At 42.5% G+C, this 8,192-nt stretch overlaps 1 pseudogene; it reads right to left on the bottom strand.

Annotated features, from left to right (window-relative positions):
- Window positions 1–2,485: 2,485 nt before the first annotated feature.
- On the bottom strand, window positions 2,486–7,804 carry LOC130129930 (G2/M phase-specific E3 ubiquitin-protein ligase-like; annotated as a pseudogene).
- Between the last annotated feature and the right edge of the window lie 388 nt (window positions 7,805–8,192).

The raw sequence follows: 8,192 nt of genomic DNA, 5'->3' as shown, positions 1-8,192 counted from the left end.
TAATCATAAAAGTGCTCCGATACAACAACACCAGATACCACTTTACAGCAGCGTGACATTCACCTCTCAGTTGAGTAGGTAGGTGGTGGAGGAGGAGCAATGTCAGCCGTGTGGAGATATTTCAAAGTAAACGACGATGACAAAAGTAAAGCCAACTGCAAATTATGCTGAACAAAATTGTCAAGGGGAGGGGCGAAAACTAGCTCTTTCAACACAAGCAATTTGATAAAAAATCTGAAGAACCAACACGACGTCAAGTTCAAGGAGTTTGCTAATAGTAGCGGCAAAGAGCAACAACCAACTTTGCAGCAAACGCTGGAGAAGCGAGAGAAAATGTCCAGAGCCAACCCGCGGAGGGTCAAAATAACAGAGGCTCTTACTCAGTACATTGCCGGTTGTTGATGATATGGGATTTCGACGTCTTCTCAGTGTAGTGGAGCCAAGGTATGAGAGCCCTAGCCATCACCACATCACAGTGTTACCAAAGCGGCACGACATTGTGAAGAAACACATCAGCAGCCTGTTGCAGGACATTTCGGCCCTCAGCTTCACCACTGATATTTGGACTAGCAGCATCAGCCCAATGTCCCTCATCAGCTTCACTGCACAGTGGATCGACGAGGGTTTTCCGGCTGCATCATCGATTAGCTAGCTTTTCAGTGGCGTAGCGGGCTAGAGCAGTGTCTCGCAAACGGACAAGCTCAGAAAAACACAGTTTTGAATCCCACCCTGGGCAAGCCCTTAACATGGGTGGAATGAATGAGTGACAAAAACACAACGCAAGAGAGCGGAATGAAGTTAGTCACATTAGTGATGTACAGACTAACATTCTTTCAAATTTGAATAGATCATCTGACATGTTTAAATGTTTTGTTTTTGTTTATTGATTTTTGTTTCTTTTGTTTTTAAAGTTTAACGTTTCAGACTCTGATGACAGCTGTGTGAAGGTCGTCACCCAGTCAACATCAAAAATGTGGACCACCATGCCTAGAGGAGGTGGTCATGGCCATTTGACTAGGTGGCACTCCAATGTCTTCAAACACACCAACAATGGAACTATGAACTTAATGAATTTGTTGATGTTTGATCTGGCTGATCTGTACAGTACATTGTGGTTTAGATCTATTCTTACATAATTCCACTTCAAATTCAATTAATGTTGGAAATGTAGACCTCAAATTGGCAAATTAAACTTACCATAAGGTGTTTGTGTTCCTAATAAGTAGTCAATTCTGTTTCTACTATTTGCCATTTTTACAACCACTTTTTTTTTTCAGGCACATAGATGGAAATCATAAACTTGTGAGGTGGAGGGTGGTATTCCATGGCTGTGGGGATGGGTTCAGTCAGACTTTACTGAAGTTGTGAGAACAGCAGGGCTTCCACTGTCCTGTCTTTGTTTACCAGATGTGTACAACAGTTTGGATTGCCTTCGAGAGTCCGAAGCAATCATGGCATGGAAAACATTGACGTTGCCCGCTTTATGCTGGAAGGAAGGGGACTTAACAGAAATAGCATAATCACTGGTCAACGTGTTCACAACCAGCGAATAGAAAGATTATGGGCAGAGCTAAATAGAGTGGCATCATCACATTACTGTAACCTATTCACCTTCATGGAAGAGCAGGGACTTTTAGATTCGTTGAATGATTTTCATCTATTTTGTCTCCACTTCATTTACTTACCAAGACTTCAAAGGGCTGTTAAGAGTTTAGGGAGCAATGGAACCATCATGGCCTTTCAACTCAAGGGGGCCACACACCCCTTCAACTGTGGCAGAGAGGTGTTCTGAATAATGCAGGAGTAAATAATACAGCTATTAATGGCATATTTACTGTTAACAATGATTTTGGTGTAGAAGAGGATGGACCACTTCCTGAGTTAGAGACAACAAATAACGTTGTTGTTCCAACAAACGCCATCGTAATAAATCAGGCAACTAGGAATCTCATTCAACAGATGTTTGGCCCTATGGAAAATGATGGAAACTATGGAACTGATTTATTTTGAAGTCTTTTACATTTTATGGAACAGAGACATTCATAAAATATGCAGGTCTTAAAATGTTGGCTGTTCAAAATTACAACTCTGCAGTCTGTTTGGATTTAAACAAAAAAAGGTTTGCTTCATGTTTAAAGTTAGGCTAGTAATGTTGTTTGTTCAATAAGTTGGTAATTATGATGAAATAACAGTGAACTTATGTTGGTTTGTATTGGTTTCATAGCTGAACTGAATGAAAAGACAAAAACTATTTCTCAAACATCAGTTAAAACTACAGAGGTAAACTGCACATTATACTTTGGAAAATGCAGGAAACAACGGCTGCAACATTTCATTCAACAACCCTACCCACATTGTTCAATTATAGGGCTTTCAAAAACAAACACAATTATTCAGGCCCGTTGCTTTTTTCACATTTTATGGTGGGAGTACTTAGAATTAAAACACTGCATTTATGACCTGTGTTGACGCCTTGAGTGTATGTTTATTCCATGCCAAAGCTGTGTGTGTTCCCTATTGCAAAGTCCATACTGTTTGTGAAGGCTTGGTAGGAGGTATGTAAAGGCAACCTGAGGCAGTTGAAGTACGGCCAGCGGCAACCTGACCTGGGGAACTCATGTAGAAAAGTGATGGATGGCTCGTGGAAGAAACCGATAGGAGAGATCTCACTGGCTCCAGTTGCGAAGGCCAGGATTTTCTGAAGCTTAGATGATCCTTGTGCCTCTACATGAATAAAACACACCAGAGAATGTTAATTGAAACAATAATATAAATAAAACATGATAATGATGATTATCAGAATAAATGAGGAGCAACACACAGAAGCCTACCCAGCAAGCATTGTAAATAGGGGCAGTTCTGACAGCATGGTATTTATTACCTTCTACCTCCTGCACATAGTCCCTCCAGAAGGGAATGACAGTCTCTTCAGCTGCTCTCTTGTTGCTTCCTTGTTCAGAAGATCGAATATGGAAGAGATCCTCCAATATGTCAGCAGTGAGTGTATGTGGCTCATGGCAGAGCAAAGGATGGAAGCACTCTGCTGTTGGATCACATCTAACACGCCAAGTGTCCTCAGTCCTTCCCTGAATCTGCATTCAAGAAAAGACAGTAAGCACGACTAGTGCATACTTGGCACAATCCTTAGCACACACAACAATCTGCTCACTGAGTTAAGTTAATTCAGTAAAATTAAATTCCATAAAATGCCCTAATTCAACATGCTGCTATTACAAATAAAGCAGACTGAACTTGAAATCAAGACAAACCTTTCAAATGGTCCGCGGACCCTGTTAATCACTTGAAACATGAGGATGTCCTGAACAAGAAAATCTCTGTCCTCTATGCTCGTCAGTGGCCTGAGACAGCCTGCATTTGCCAAGTAGTCCAGTAGTGGCGCTGTAGCACGTTTCAGCTCATCCAGGGCGGTGCACTCTGAGATCTGACATCAGAAATACACAAAGGGCACAAAGAATGGTTAATGTGACATAAATGAGATATATGAAGCAACTTTTAACAATGCTCTTCTCATAACCCTCAATGCCGAGAGTGTCCACAAACCATTTTTGTTACAACCAGAAATCTTAATGCAATCATTACTCATTGTGGTTGATATACTACAGCTAACAATTCAAACAAATCCATCTAACCATTTTGGATGGTTCCATTAACATGTGGATTAAAATGACACATCTGTAGAACAACAATCTGCAGAATTACCTTTTTGACCTTGTCATGTAGGTCAGTATCAGAAATGTCTTCCAAGTCAGGCTTGGCTGACTCTGGACCACCAACAAGGCAGGAAAAAAGAGTCGGAGAGAGGAATCCAGGACTAGGACCGCCATGCACAAGGCTCACAGCAATTGCTCTGCCAGCAATGAAATACCTGTCCTCTCCCAGAGCTGGGGAAACATAGGTAACATTATCTCATGTTCAAATGGATAGTTCGCTCTAAAATGCTATTATTAATGTAGTCAAGCATATATCCTCATAACAGTCAATTCCCCAAATGTGTATGGTTAATAAATACCTGCACTATCAAGAGCCAAATTCAGTTTCCCCTCCTTTCCTTCAAACATAGACAAAACTGCCATGGCTTCCAAGAGTAGTCTTGAGAACTCTCTTCTTGGGCCGCCCAAATCAACAGCCTCTTCTTCTCTGCCCATGTCGTCAGAAAACTTGATTGACATCCTGTAGTTTGGATTGCAGGATAATCTCTTGAAGCCACATACAGCTCTGTCCAACACGGAAGACTGATTTATGTTGAACTTGCATTTCTGGTCGGTGTCAATTCTACTCGCAAGATTGAGCAGTAAGTTACGTACCGTCATCTTTTCAGGGGCTCCTGCCTCCCTAGTGAATAGAAGATAAAAACTTTTTTTTAAAACCTGTAATATGTTGTATGTCCCAACAGTAAGAAATACAACTGAGATGGATCTGCTGGATGATATATGGGGAGACATGAGGTTGAAAACATCAAATCTAGACAAAATATCCAACGCACTATTGCAACACAATCAGATGTTATGTCAGAGCATACAATGACAAACATGTCCTCAGGGTCCACCGTCCTCACTACATTTTGTCTTTTCCTGCACCAGCATACCTGATTCGGCCAATCAAGTGGTTGCCCATGAGCTGAATGTAATGTGCTGGTGGCAGGATAGATATATATGGTTGGGACAGTGGGACTTGAGGACTGGGTCCTAGATCCTCCTAGGTATCTGAGGATGAAACTATACAATTAGTCCCACAACGTGACTGCTATTTGCACATTTAAGCAATAAAAGGCGAGAGGGAGTGCTTTATCAGTGGTTATTGGCACGGCTGTGCTGGCTTCAGTAGTCAAGCTTGTGGGGATGCTGCTCTCTAAACACTGGGCACATTATTAGCTACATCTTCTTGCGTTGAACACGAGAGGGCAGAACGCAGCATGTCAACTGACCAGTTATCAAAATGAAATGCCAACACACTGGTTATGCTAGCCAGCTACTATGTGCTTCCAAATTAAGCTTGTTTGATGTTATTTGACTGCCTGTCAAAACTATCATAGCTTCGGCAGGCAGTAATAATTGGCGCAGTAATTTTTACAGGTGGTATTTGTATAAATAGTGCATCATTATTTGTCACAATATTGTGTCCTATTACTATCATTGTGGGGTTCCTAATGATTGAAGGCCAGGCCTTTAAATGCTGGGGTACTTACATTTGACTCTCAAAACTGGCCCGTCTGAGGATATCTCTGACAGTGAACTTAAGATGGATACGTAGGTGTTATAGTCGTCATTGTTGTCTCTTGATGTTGATGGAGCTGGGTTCACCATAGCCCTGGTGGTGATGGGGCCACTGGACTCGCTTGATGTTGACGGGGTCTGGTCCACCATGGTCCTGGTGATGATGCGGCCAATGGACTCTCCTGATGTTGACTGGGTGACAACCTCCACAAACTTCAAACATCAAATTTTAAAAACAAAAGAAACAAAAATCAATAAACAAAAACAAAGCATTTAAACGTGACAGATGATCTATTCAAATTTGAAAGAATGTTAGTCTCTACATTACTAATGTGACTGACTTCATTCTGCTGTCTACGTTGTTTTTGTCACTCATTCATTCCACCCATGTTAAGGGCTTGCCCAGGGTGGGATTCAAAACTGTGTTTTTCTGAGCTTGTCCGTTTGCGAGACACTGCTCTAGCCCACTACGCCACTGAAAAGCTAGCTAATCGATGATGCAGCCGGGCGCTTTTTATACTGGAGGAGTGAGTCACTTTTTGGTAGGCTATACCACGACCTTGGCATCTACCTCTGAGGATTTACGATGGCTCACAATTAACTCGGTTACACTAAGAAGCTAATTGAATAGCCTAATAACTTACTGCCAAAGGTCTAGCTGGCCTGATGTATACAGCCTTTGATCAAAAGACTTTCTGGATCAAAGATGCATTCAGGTCCTGGTCTTCACGCAGCTTAGGACACACAAGTTTGTTCCCACAACCCATAAGAATTTGTAAACTGAAAGAGAACAGGAAATTTTGTTAAATGCAGTTTAGTCACACAGTGTGAATGTGTGGGTATCAAAGTTTCCCAATTCATGAGTCCTAAATCTTGGCATGGTATAGTAGATGACTGTGCACAGCTGACGTTCATAGGCCTAATAATCACACTTTAGGAGTGATTACACAGGTGACATTAATAGGCCCAATAATCACACGGTGTAGTCATTAGGCCTATTAATGACAGCTGTGCACAATGCCATGTAATCTGTATTTAAACTAACCTTGCTGTCATTGTACTGATATGCCCTTTTGTCCTGGGTAAGATGCTAAACTGCAACCGCAGGCTGTAGAGGGTTAGCAACTTACCTTAGCAAGGGCCCTTTGGCTAAGGAAGACGTCCCTACTGATAGATCTGGTCCTCCTGCATGCCTGTATGGTACTTCCCATGGTGCCCAGTCCAGCCAACACATTGGGATAGGAGAAGGGAACTCTGATTTCAAATCCACCTGCTGCCTTGTGGGTTGATGCCTCTTTAGGCAAAGGCTAGGCGAAGGTAACTCTGAATTCAAATCCCCAGGCACAGTCTACCCAGCTTTCAGTACCCAGAAAGGGTAAACCATGGTGGCTCCGCTCAGTCAACTCTACAGTGGTTTCGGACACCGGGCGCTCTGTTTGTCAACTCGGCAGCAGTTCTGGAAAAAAGCAATAGGATTCCTCTGCGGCCATCTCTGCTACACTGTGCCACCAAACAACAGGAAATCTTGCCAAGGGACACTATAGCGCACCAAATACTGTCATCATCTAGGGTGCAGCCTCACATTTGCGGCTGCTAGGGTGCAGCCTCACGTGCCCCTTACCAAGGCAATGGGGGGAAATCATTGGAGTTGGTGCACGGCGGCTACCCACTGCTGCTAGCTACACAGCTAGGATGGGTTAAATGCAGAGAGCAAATTTCATTTATATGTATGTACAAAATGACAAAGAATATTCTAGTGTCTGACGAAGGCTGTGTAGCCATGCCAAACAAAGTGGAAAAGTAAGTTATCTGATTTTTGAGTTATTTGTGGGATGTGCAGTACTGCCCTCCTCTCTGTTTAGATCGTATGAAAAGATAACTTGGATACTAGTCTTGCTGCAAAGGACATGGTCGCCTTTGTTGAGGAACCTGGGGGGGAAATAGTGTGCTGGCAACAGCATTACAATAACCATTACACTGCATAAACTTGCCTCACATCCTCTGGGATTTTATCTTTGAAGGCATTGCTGATCTGTGTAATGACAGTCCTGTAGCCCTGACTCTTCTCAAACTCAAATGCGCTCGAGATGAGTCCCGTTTCATGGAACTCCGTTTCGGAACGTTGCTTGCAAACGATCCCCCATGCTGGGTTGGGCAGCAGTATGACATCTTTGTTAAATGTCAAGTGATATTGTGTTTTAGGCCTGTAAAATCAATTGGAACAACCGTTTTAATTCTATTACATGGTTAAAGGCATAGCTAGCCAGTAAATCCACATATTATTTACTGATATAGCTAACTGGCTTCTGTTGCAGTGGTTAGCTAGCTAGCTCGAAGTTAGCTAGACTAACGTTAGCTAGCTAGCATAGCACTACTTCAACCGACTTGTCTAACATATCCAAAGACGTACCTTTTCCTAGGTCTTGAATTCCATCTTCCAAAGTGTTGCTGTGTGCAATAATGGGGAGTCTGTAGCTGCCCTGTTTGTTGCTGCTCTGCATGGCTCCCTCGTGATGGCACCACTGATGCCTGCGATCGGAGGTTACCGCTAGTGCCTGGCCGGAATGCATGTCTCAGTTCATCTTTCACACCCCCATGTTCCACACTTCCACTAACCGTGTTTGTTGCACATGCTATGGCATTTATGGCACCAGGTGTTGTTAAAATAGTGTTTATCAAGCAAAGAGCATCACGAAGTTGTAGAGCTTGTCTCTCCACTTCCACCATGCATATTTTTGCACTGGTTTAGTGGTAGTAATTAGCTGCTAAGATAGACTTGACCATGGACTTCCCGCTAACTTAAATTGACCAATGAGATTTTAGAACTAGACTGCCTTCCGGTTACACTGAAATTACTCTTACATACTACTGAAAATGCTCTTATATACACATGTGAAATCCTCTCACATACTACTGAAAGTCCTCTTACATACAACTATTGCATTTCAGTAGTATGTG

The sequence above is a fragment of the Lampris incognitus genome, chromosome 2, assembly GCF_029633865.1.
Source record: "Lampris incognitus isolate fLamInc1 chromosome 2, fLamInc1.hap2, whole genome shotgun sequence".
NCBI lineage: Eukaryota > Metazoa > Chordata > Actinopteri > Lampriformes > Lampridae > Lampris > Lampris incognitus.
Note: the sequence above shows the minus strand (reverse complement) of the source record. Positions and strands in the feature narration are given on the sequence as shown.